Source organism: Delphinus delphis, chromosome 6 (genome assembly GCF_949987515.2).
Source record: "Delphinus delphis chromosome 6, mDelDel1.2, whole genome shotgun sequence".
In the NCBI taxonomy this organism is placed as follows: domain Eukaryota; kingdom Metazoa; phylum Chordata; class Mammalia; order Artiodactyla; family Delphinidae; genus Delphinus; species Delphinus delphis.
The window spans coordinates 87,805,637-87,817,984 of record NC_082688.1 but is presented as its reverse complement, the minus strand read 5'-3'; positions in this window follow the sequence as shown (position 1 = coordinate 87,817,984).

Genomic DNA, 12,348 nt, shown 5'->3' with positions numbered 1-12,348 from the left:
GGATATTGAATTTTGTCAAATGTGTTTTCTGCATTTATTGAGATCACTATATGATTTTTGTCTTTTATTCTATTAATTTATCAATTTGCATATATTGAACCATCTTTGCTTTCCAGAAGTAAATGACACTTGATCATGGTGTAGGATCCTTTTAATGTGCTGTTGAATTCAGTCTGCCAGTATTTTGTTGAGAATTTTTGCATCAATATTCATCAGGAATATTGGCCTACAGTTTTCTTTTCTTGCATTATCCTTATGTGGCTTTGGTATCAGGGTAACACTGGCCTCATAAAACAAGTTTGGGAATGTTCCCTCTTTTTCAATTTTTCTGGAAGAGTTTGAGAAGTATTGGCATTAATTATTTAAATGTTTGGTAGAATTCAATGGGGAAGCCATATGGTCCTGGACTTTTCTTTGTTTGGTGGTTTTAGGTTACTGAATCAATCTCCTTACTCATTACTGGTCTGTTCAGATTTTCTATTTCTTTGTGATGTGGATATGGTAGGTTTTATGTTTTGAGGAATTTTTTCATTTCTTGTAGGTTGTCCAATTTGTTGGCAATACTGTTCATCTTTTAAAAAACCGAACTCAATTTTATTGATCTTTTCTATTGATTTTTTAATTCTCTATTTTATTTATATCTGCTCTGATCTTTGTTATCTTCTTCCATCTGCTAATTTGGGATATAGTTAGTATTTTTATAGTTCCTTGAGGTGTAAAGTTAGGTGACTTATTTGAGACTTTTTGTTTTTTAGTGTAGTCATTTATCACTATAAACTTTCCTCTTAGTGATGCTTTTGCTGCATCCCATAAGTTTTGATATATCTGTTTCCATTTTCATTTGTCTCAAGATGTTTTTTGATTTGTCTTGATTTCATCTTTGACCCACTGGTTTTTCAATAGTGTGTCATTTGATTTCCATATATTTTTGAAATTTCCAGTTTTCTTCATATTATTGATTTCTAGTTTCATACCATTGTGGTCAGAAAAAAATACTTGGTATGATTTCAATCTTTATAAATTTGCTGAGATTTGTTTTGTGACCTAATATATAATCTCTTTTGGAGAATGTTTTATGTGTGCTTGAAAAGGATATGTATTCATTCCATTGCTGTTAGATGGAATGTTCACTATATGTCTGTTAGGTTCATTTGGTCTAAGATGTAGTCCAAGTCAAATGTGTGCTTATTTATTTTCTTTCTGTGTGATCTATCCATTATGGAAAGTGGGGTAATGAAGTCTCCTACTATTATTGTATTGCTGTCTATTACTCCCTTTATATCTGTTGGTATTTGCTTAAAATAGGTGCTCCAATTATGCATGCATCATATTTATAATTATTATATCCTCTTGATGAATTGACTTCTTTAAAATTATATAATGACCTTCTTTATATCTTGTGACAGTTTTTGACAAAAGTCTATTTTGTCTGACAAAAGTACAGCTCTTTTTAGTTTGCATTTGCATGGAATCTTTTCCTATGTCTTCACTTGAGCCCGTGTGTGTCATGAAGTCAAAGTGAGTCTCTTGTAGGAAGTATATAATTGGATCTAATTTTTTTATCTTTCATCTACTCTATGCCTTTATATTTAGAATTTAACCCATTTACATTTAAAGTAATTATTTATAGGTAAGGACTTATTTGTGCCATCTGTTTATTGTTTTCTGGCTGTTTTAAAGTTCCTTTCTTCCTCTCTTGTTCTCTTCATTTGTGAATTGATATTTCATAGAGGTACACTTGATTCCTTTCTCTTTATCTTGTGTGTACCTACTATAGATTTTGGTTTTGTGGATATTCTGTGGCTTACTTGAAACATCTTCTAGATAAACAGCTTATTTTTAGCTGTTAACAACTTAATTTTGATCACATACAAAAAGTCTACCCTTTTATTCCCCTCCCTTTTTACATTTTATGTTTTTAATGTCACAATTTATATCTTTTTATATTGTGTATACATTAACAAATTTTTGTAGCTTTAGCTATTTTTAATACTTTTATTCCTTTATTCTTTATATTAGTGTTAAGTAGTTAACACTGCCATATTATAGTATTAGAGTATTCTGAGTATGACTGTATACTCACATTTGCCAGTGTATTATGTATTTTTCATATGTTTTTATGTTAGTAGTTAACCTCTTGTTTCAGCTTTCACCATTTCTTGTAAGGCAGTTCTAGTTGTGATGAACTCCCTCAGTTTCTCTTTATTTCTTTATTCCTGAAGGACAACTTTTCTGGGTAAAGTATTCTTAGTTGGCGTTTTTTTTTTTTTTCTTTCAGCTCTTTGAGTATATCATCTCACTCTCTCCTTGCCTACCAGGTATCTGCTGAGAAATTTGCTGATAGCCTTATGGGGTTTATCTTGTATGACAGAGATTTTTTTTTTCTTTGCTGCTTTCAAAATTCTCTCCTTGTCTTTGATTCTAGACAGTTTAATTATAATACATTTTAGAGAAGTTCATTTTTGATAGAAAATTTGAGATGACTTATTAACTCCATGAACTAGGATGTCCAAGTCTCTCCCCAAGGTTTGGGAAGTTCTCAGCCATTATTCCTTTTGCTTGTTTATTTTATTTTATTTTATTTTATAGCCATTTTTCTTTAGAAAAGGTTTTTACACTTTTCTCCCTCTCTTTTCTTTCTGGGACTCCAATGATGTGTAGATTGCTTCTCTGTGTCTCATAAATCTTGTAGGCTTTCTTCATTCCTTTTTATTCTTTTTTTGTTTTGCTCCTCTGATTGGATAATTTCAATTGATCTGTCTTCAAGCTGACTAATTTCTTCTTCTACTTACTCCAGTCTGCTGTTGAAGCTTTCTATTGAATTCTTCAGTTCAGACATTGTATTCCTCAGTTCCAAAATTTCTGTTTTGTTCTTTTATATGTTTCTCTCTCTTTGTTGAACATCTTTTTGTTCTAGTAATGTTTCCATGATTTTTTTAAATCTCCTATCTATGTTCTCTTGTAGCTCTGAGTATCTTTAAAAGAATTATTTTGAATCCTTTGTCAAGCAATTCCTGTATCTCCATTTCTTTGGGGTCAGTTAATGGAAGTTTACTGTGTTCTTTTGGTGGAGTTGTGTTTCCCTCATTCTTCATGATCCCTCTAGCCTTGTGTAGATATCTGTGCCTACACAATAATAAACAGTCACTTCTTCCTGACTTTATGGACTGACTTTGGTAAGAAAAGACATTTACCTAGGGGTGGGGATATGCTGGAGCTTGTAGTGACCCTGGATCTAGTGATGCAGAGTGCCAAGTGCAAGGGCATGTGGTGGTTCCAGTTTTGGCAGGGCGTGCTGACCTATTTTTCAGGCCACTGAGTCCTTGGAATGATCAACAACTGTGTGATCCTTGGTGAGCACTGCAGGGAGTCCACAGAGGCTTCAAAGGCTATTAGGGTCCTCAGAGGCACCTCTAGTTCCAGCATCTAGGGACCAGGGCAGGCAATGGTGGTAGCCAGAGCCAGTGGTGTATACACGCTCAGCTGCAGGGGTAGCTGTGGGTGCCTGCATAGTGTCAGAGCCAGTTACAAACACACTTATAGTAGTGGGGGCCAGGGTAAGGGTCGAGGCCAACTGCAGGCACCCTGGAAGCTCTGGGGGCCATGGCTGTTGGCATGCACCACCATGGCTGCTGGTTCTCTCTACAGGTGCATGGCAGTGGAGCCCGGTGTTGAGAGTCAGGCCAAGGGCATACAAATATACAGCCCAAGGGGTTAATTGCAGGTGAGCCGAGTGGTGCAGGTCAATTATAGAAGAGAGGGACAGATGCAGGCCCACAAGAAGCTACAGGGGCTCTGGCATGCAATCCTGTGGCTGCACAGTCTCCTCACAGGCATACACATGACAGTGGAGGCCAGGGTCAGGGGTCAGACTGGGGTCATGCAGATGCACAGCTGAAGTGGCTAGCTGCAGAGGAGCCCAGTGGTGTAGGCCAGTGACAGGAGACAGGGCTGGGTCAAGGCCCACAAGTAGCTGTGGGGCCCTTGGCTATTGGAGCGTACTTCCTTGGCTGTAAGATCTTCCTATGGGTACACACACAGCAATGGAGACCAGTGGTGTGCAAGTACAAAGATTGAAGTGATAGAGGTCAGCCACCAGGGTCTATACTTGACATTTCATACTCACGCAGCTGCAGAGGCCTGGACTGGTTGCCAGCATGGGTCCCAGGTTCCAGTGGAAATGGGGATGGGGAGCAGGGAGGGACTCAGGTGGCTGGCATCTACTAAAGTGAATACCCATGAGGCAAAAATCAGTGAAATTTGGGGGGTTTGAAGTGGCTGTTTCTTCTGTGATAGAAGCTGCTGAGGTCAAAGAACTGAGGTTGCTTTCAATATATGTTGATATTAGTAAACCCTACTTTTCTTCCTTGCTCCTAGCCATCTCTGTACATTCTCAGCTTTGCCAGTCTCTGGGAAGGTAAAACTGAATCAAGTGCTTTTTGTGTGTCCTGAAAGGCTAGGAAGCTGGTCACTCACTCCACTCTCCCTTTCCCTTCAAGGAGAATGGTTTCTAGCTGGGGAGTTTTCTCTTGGCACTGAGCAGTGCCAGCTTGGAAGACAGGGTGATGTAGGCAAAATGAAGCTGTTCTTCTTTCCCTTTTTGTGCAGTTATTTTCAATTGCTTTGTTCCACTGTGTTGCTGAAGTTTCTTAAGTGGACTCCAGCACTCTTTTTGTTCATGGAGAGATGTCTAATTGTTGATCTTTGTTGGGGGATGGAGGCTGAAGTCTCCTACTCCACCGTCTTGGTGACATTACTCTGGCTTAATAATATATTGTTAAGGATTTTTTCATCTATATTCATGAGGAATATCAGTCTTTTCTTTGCATGTGATGTCTTTATCTGCCTTTGATACCAAGATGAAACTGGCCTAATAGAATGATGTGAGACATGCTCTCTTTTCTACATTTTCTGGAATAGATGGTGAGGGATTGAGATTATTTCTTCCTTTAATATTCAGTGGAATTCACCAGTTGAGTCATCTGAATCTGGGCTTTTATTTCCTGAAAGGATTTTAATTACTAATTTAATTTTATTATTTGTTATAGATCTATTGAGATTTTCTATTTCTTTTTGAGTCAGTTTTGGAAATTTGGATCTAAGAATTTGTATCTTATAAAACGTCTAATTCGTGGCATAAAGTTGTTCATAATATTCTCTCATACTCCTTTAATTTCTGTATCTAAATTTCTTGTTTTGGTAAATTCTTGCTTGGAATGCTAGCTAAAGGATTGTCAATTTTGTTGATCTTTTAAAGAGCCAGATTGACAAAATTCTGGTTTTATTAATTTTTGTGTTTTGTATTTTGTTGACATGTGTTCTAACCTTTATTATTTCCTTTCTTTTGCATGGTTTCTTCTTTTTTAGTGTCTTGAGGTTGAAACCTATGTTATTGATATGAGACTTCGCTTCCACTACAGGTGTTTAACAGTATAAATTTCTTTCTAAGCACTGCTTTAGGCACATCCTATACATTTTGATATACTATTTAAAATTTTCATTTACTTCAAAATACTTTCTAATTTTCCTTCCAATTTATTTTTTGACTTATGTGTTATTCAGACATGTGTCATTTAATTTCCAAATATTTGTGGATATCCCAGATATACTCTGTTCTTGATATTTCACATTCCACTGTGGTTGGAGAACATATTTATATTGTTTCATTCCTGTTTAATTTATTGATATTTGTTTATGGCTGAATACACAGTCTATCCTAGAGAATGTTCCATGTGCTGTTGAAAAGAATGTGTATTCTGTATTTATTGAACGGAACATTTTATATATGTCACTTAAATTACTTTGGTTGATAGTGTTTTTCAGATCTTTCTTCTATAACCTTGATGATTTTGTTTCATTTTTCTTCTATTATTTTTGGACATTAGGAAATTGAAATTCCCAACTATTATTGTTGTATTGTCTATTTCTCCTTTCATTTCTATCAGATATTGCTTCATGTATTTTGAAGTTCTGTTATTATATTTGTATACATTTATAATATTATTGACATTTTATCATTTGGATTTGTCCCTCTTTATCTCTAGTAATATTTCTTGTTTTAAAATCTACCTTGTCTAGTATTAATACAACCACTTCAGCAGGCTACTACTTGCATAACATATCTTTTCCATCCTTCTACTTTCAATGAAGATGTGTCTTTAAATCTAAGATATGTCTTTTGTAGCTTGTTTATAGTTGGATCTTGCTATATTATCCATTTTGTCAATCTCTGTTTTCTAATTGAGTTGTTTAGACTATTTACATTTAGTGCAGTTATTGATAGGGTCAGAGTTACATTTGCCATTTTGTTATTTGTTTTCTGTTTTCAGTCTTCTTTGTTCTTCTGTTCTCCCTTTAATGACTTGTGTAAAATATTTTAGTACATTATTTTAATTCTTTTATTGATTTTTACTACATTTTTGAATTATTTTCCTAGTGTCTGAACTTCGTATTCCAATATACATCTTAACTTATTGCAGTCTATTTGAAATTAATATTAACTGAATTCCCATGAAACATAGAATGTTTTCTACAATATAACTCTATTCTTTTCCCTTCTTGAGTAATTGTTTTAATATATATTACATCTATATGCCTTACAAACCAACAATACAGTGTTATAATTATTTATTTATACAATCTTATGCATTTTAAAGAATTTAATAGAAGAAATGAGAAAATATATTTATAAATTCTTTTATTCTTAAAATCTAGATATTTATTACTCCTGGTACTTTTCATTTCTTCCAGTTGATTTGTGCTAGTGTCTAATGTCATTTTCTTCTAGCCCAAAGAATTTACTTTAGTATTTCTCATAAATCAGTTCTGATAGCAAGGAATGCTCCCAGCCTTTTAAAATTCAGAAATGTCCTTATTTCACCTTTATAACTGGTGGATAGTTTTGCTGGATAAAAAATTCTTCATTAGCAGTTTTTCTTTCAGTATTTTGAATATGTTATTCCACTGCCTTCTTGAGTCCATTTTCTCTGGTGATAAGCTAGGCTTTTATTTATAGTGATGCTCTCCAGTACGTATTAAGTTGTTTTTCTCTTTCTACTTTTAAGATTTTTCTCTTTGTGTGTGGCCTTCAACATTTTGACTACAGTGTGTCTGGGTACACAACTCTGTGTATTTATTCTACTGAGGATTCATTAAGCTTCTTGGATGAGTAAATTAACATTTTTCGTCAAAGTTAGGAAGTTTGGGCCATTATTCTTCAAAAAATAACAATAACAATTGGATTCACAATTTGAGGAAGTATATTAGATGAAACTTGATACATTTAGTGCAAAAGTCTAGGGACCTTGAAATTGGAATGAGTACATGTCTTTGGATTCAGATATAGCCTGAATACATTGAGCATGATGAGTACACCTTGATCTCATAAGCAGTTGTTTCTCCCCATGTGAGACAGTTTCTAAATTGCTGGTACACAACTATTAGATAAATCTCAAAGTCATTATCCTGAATGGAAAAAAAAAAGACATAGAGAAGAGTATGCACCATATGATTCCTTCTGCATGAAATACTAGAAAATACAAAGCTAACCTATAGTGACCAAAATGGAGGGGGACAATTCCTAGATGGAAGTGATCGAACAGTTTCAAAAGTGATCCAATATATTTGGGCTCTCAATAGATGGAAATTATTTTAAGTATTCATTCTGATAAGGCTTGAATACAAGAATATCTTCAAGAGGGACATTATACTTCTGAATCTTTTATAAAATTCTACACATAGGAGGATGGGTGCCAAATAAATACACCTTCTCCCCCAAACCCTACTAGGATGGACTCAATGTGAGGTCAAGATCAAGGTGAAGATATTCACTTAGGCAGATTTACCAAGCATCCAGGAAGCCTAATGTTATTATCAGAGGAGAAGGATATGGCCAAGCATCTGCTACTAGTTGGTCAGAGCAGATATTCTCTGCTCTGTACACCTTACCTGGCAAATTAGGCACTTGAAGCTTGTGAGGCAGTTCAGGCTTGTTGTACCTGAAATGCTCTCTGAAATTTTAAGGCCTCTAGGGTTGACTAAAAGTTACTGCTTGTGAGCAGATATGAAAAAGAAGTGATTAACTGACTTCTAACAGTGGTGCTCTCATTTCTTTCTCACCTAATACTAAGGAGTGATCCTAATATAACTCATCCCTCTTCTAGGGGAGTGCACACTCTCCTCAGGGTCTGCCTGTACAACCTCCCTTACTGACTCCAGGTGCATAATGGGAATTTAAAAACCAACTATGCTTGGAGGGAAAATTGCAAGGTCTAATCCAGAAAAAAAAAACACACAAAAGGAACTCAAGATCTTTCTCAATACTAAATGCTGCAATCAAAATACATAGGGTAGCTGATTGGATGAAAAAAACAAAATCCATCTACATGCTGCCTATAAGAGACTCACTTCAGAGCTAAAGACACACAAAGATTGGAAGTGAGGGGATGGGAAAAGCTATCTCATGCAAATAGAAATGACAAGAAAGCAGGAGTAGCAATACATGTATAAGATAAAGTAGACTTTAAAAAAAAGTCTATTACAAAAGAAAAAGAAGGGCATTATTTTTTTAATAAATTTATTTATTTGTTTTTATTTTTGGCTGTGTTGGGTCTTCTTTGCTGTACACGGGCTTTCTCTAGTTGCAGCGAGTGGTACGCGGGCTTCTCATTATCGTGGCTTCTCTTGTTGCAGAGCATGGGCTCTAGGCATGTGGGCTTCAGTTGTTGTGACACACGGGCTCTAGACCACAGGCTCAGTAGTTGTGGCACCCAGGCTTAGTCGCTCCGCGGATGGATCCACGGATCCATCTCCAGGGATCTTCCTGGGCCAGGGATCAAATCCGTGTCCCCTGCATTGGCAGGCAGATTCCCAACCACTGCACCACCAGGGAAGCCCAGAAAGGCATTATTTAATGATACAGGGATCAATACAAGAAGAAGTTATAATATTTGTAAACATATGTGCACCTAATATAGGAACACCTAAATATATAAAGCAAATATTAACAGACATAAAAGGGAGAAATTTATAATAATACAATAATAGTAGGGGAATTTAACACCAACTTACATCACTGAACAGATCATCCAGACAAAAATTCAATACAGAAACAGTGGCCTTAAATGACATATTAGACCAGTTGGAATTAATAGATATCTACAGGACATTCAATCCCCAATAAAAACATAATACACAATATTTTCAAATGCATGTGGAACATTCTCCAGGATAGATCCCATGATAGGCCACAAAACAAGTCGCAACAAATTAAAGAAGATAGAAATTTTACCAAACATCATTGCTGACTACAACGGTATGAAACTAGAAATCAGTTACAGGAAGAAAAGTGGAAAAAACACAAACACATGGAGATTAGACAACATGCTATTAAAAAACCAATGGGTCAACAAACAAAGAGCAAATCAGAAAATATCTTGAGACAAATGAAAATTAAATGCAACTTTCCAGAAGCAGTTCTAAAAGGGAAGTTTATAGCAATACAGGCCTACCTCAAGAAATAAGAAAAATATCAAATAAACACCCTAAGCTACCATCTAAACGAATTAGAAAAAGAAGAAAAAGCCCAAAGTCAGGAGAAGGAAGGAAATAATAATGATCATAGCAGAAATAAATAAAACAGAGACAAAAAAAATAACAACAACAGAAAAGATCAATGAAACCAAGTGTTGCTTTTTGGTTTTTTAAAAAGCTAAAAAAATAGATAAGCCTTTATCCAATCTCATTAAGAAAATAAGAGAGAGGACCCAAATAAACAAAATAAGAAATGAAACCAATATCACAAAAATACAAAAAAAAATCCTAAGAATACTACAAACAGTTATATGCCAATAAATTGGACAACCTGGAAGAAATGGATAAATTTGTAGAAACATACAATCTTCCAAGACTGAATCAGGAAGAAATAGATAATCTGATCGGACTGATTACTAGTATGAAATTAAATCAGTAATCAAAAAACTCCCCAAAAAAACAAAATCCCAGGACAGAACAGCTTCACAGGGGACTTCTACAAAACATAAAAATAAGAGTGAATACCTATCCTTCTCAAACTATTCCAAAAAGTTGAAGAGGGGGCTTCAGTGGCACAGTGCCTGGTGGCACAGTGGTTGAGAGTCCACCTGCCAATGCAGGGGACACAGGTTCATGCCCCAGTCCAGGAAGATCCCACATGCCGAGGAGCGGCTGGACCCATGAGCCATGGCCACTGAGCCTGCACGTCCGGAGCCTGTGCTCCACAATGGGAGAGGCCACAACAGTGAGAGGCCCACGTACCACAAAAAAAAAAAAAAAGTTGAAGAGAAAGGAATATTCCCAAACTCATACTATGAGGCCACAATTACTCTGACACCAAAACCAGACAAAAAAGAAAATTACAGGTCAATATCATTGATGAACATAGATGCAAAATGAAATATTAGCAAACCAAATTCGACAATACATTAAAAGGATCATACACCATGATCAAGAGGAAGTTATTCCAGGGATACAAAGATGGTTCAATATGTGCAAATCAACCAATGTGATACACTATATTAAAAAAAAAAAAGGATATAAATCACATGATCATCTCAATAGATGGAGAAAAAGCATTTGATGAAATTCAACACTCATTCATGATAAACTCTAAACAAATTGGTATAGAGGGAACATATCTCAACATAATAAAGGCCATATATGACAAGCTCACAGCTAGCATAATACTCAGTGGTGAAAAACTGAAAACTTTTCTTCTAAAATCAGGAATAAGAAGGAATGCCCATGTGACACTTCTATTTAACATAGTGTTGGAAGTCCTAGCCACAGCAATCAGGCAAGAAAAGGTAATAAAAGGTATTCAAATTAGAAGGGAAGAAAACTATCACTATTTGCAGATGACATGATACTATATTTAGAAAGCCCTGAAGTTTCTACCAAAAAAACTACTAGAACTAATAAATAAATTTAGAAAAGTTGCAGGATACAAGATCAATGTACAGAAATCTGTTGCTTTCTGTACACTAATAATGAACTGTCAGGAAGAGAAAGCAAAAAAGCATTCCTATTAACAATTTCATCAAAATGAATAATATATCTTAGGCATAAACTTAACCAGGGAGGTCAAAGACCTAACTCTGGAAATTATAAGACATTAATGAAGGAAACTGAATAGGAAGCAAATAAATGGAAAGATATCCAATATTTGTGGATTAGAAGAATTAATATTATTAAAATGTCCATACTACCTAAAACAATCTACAGATAAAATATCCATGAAATTTTTCATAGAAGTAGAACAAATAATCCTAAAATAGTGCTCCCTGACTTCAGACTTTACTACCAAGCTACAGTAATCAAAACAGTATGGTACTGGCACAAAACAGACACATAGATCAATGCAACAAAATGGAGTGTTCAGAAATAAACCCATGCACTTATGGTCAATTATTCTATGACAAAGGAGGCAAAAATATACAATGGGGAAAAGACAGTGTCTTCTCTAAGTGGTGCTGAGAGAACTGGACAGCTGCATGTAAATATTGAAATTAGAACATTTTCTCACACCATATACAAAAATAAACCCAAAATTGATTAAAGACCTAAACATAGGACTGGAAATCATAACATTCCTAGAAGAAAACAACAGCAGTACACTCTTTAAGATAAGTCTTAGCAATATATATATATATATTTTTGATATCTCCTAAAGCAAAGGAAACAAAAGTAAAAATGGGACCTAATCAAACTTAAAGGCTTTTGAACAAAGAAACCATCAACAGAACAAAAAGGCAACCTACTGAATGAGAGAAGGTATTTGCAAATTATATTTCTAATAAAGGATTAATATAGAGTTCATACAACTCAACATTAAAAGAAAAGCCCTATTTTAAAATGGGCAGAAGACCTGAATAGACATTTTTCCAAAGAAGACACAGATGGCCAACAGGCACATGAAAAGATGCTCAGCATCACTAATAAATGCAAATCAATCACCATAGTACCTCACACCTGTCCAAATAACTATCATCAAAAAGATAACATATAATAAATGTTGGCAAGGATATGGAGATAAGGGAACCCTCATACACTGTTGATGAGAATGTAAATTGGTACAGTAACTATGGAAAACAGTATGGCTGTTCCTCAAAAAAATAAAAACAGAGCTACTATATGATCCAACAATTCTGCTCCTGGATATGTGTCTGAAAAAAAATGAAAACACTAATTTGAAAAGATATGTGCACCCCCATGTTCATAGCAGGGTTATTTACAATAGCCAAGATATGGAAGCAACCTAAGTGTCCACCAACAGATAAATGGATAAAGAAGATGTGGTATATATACAATGGA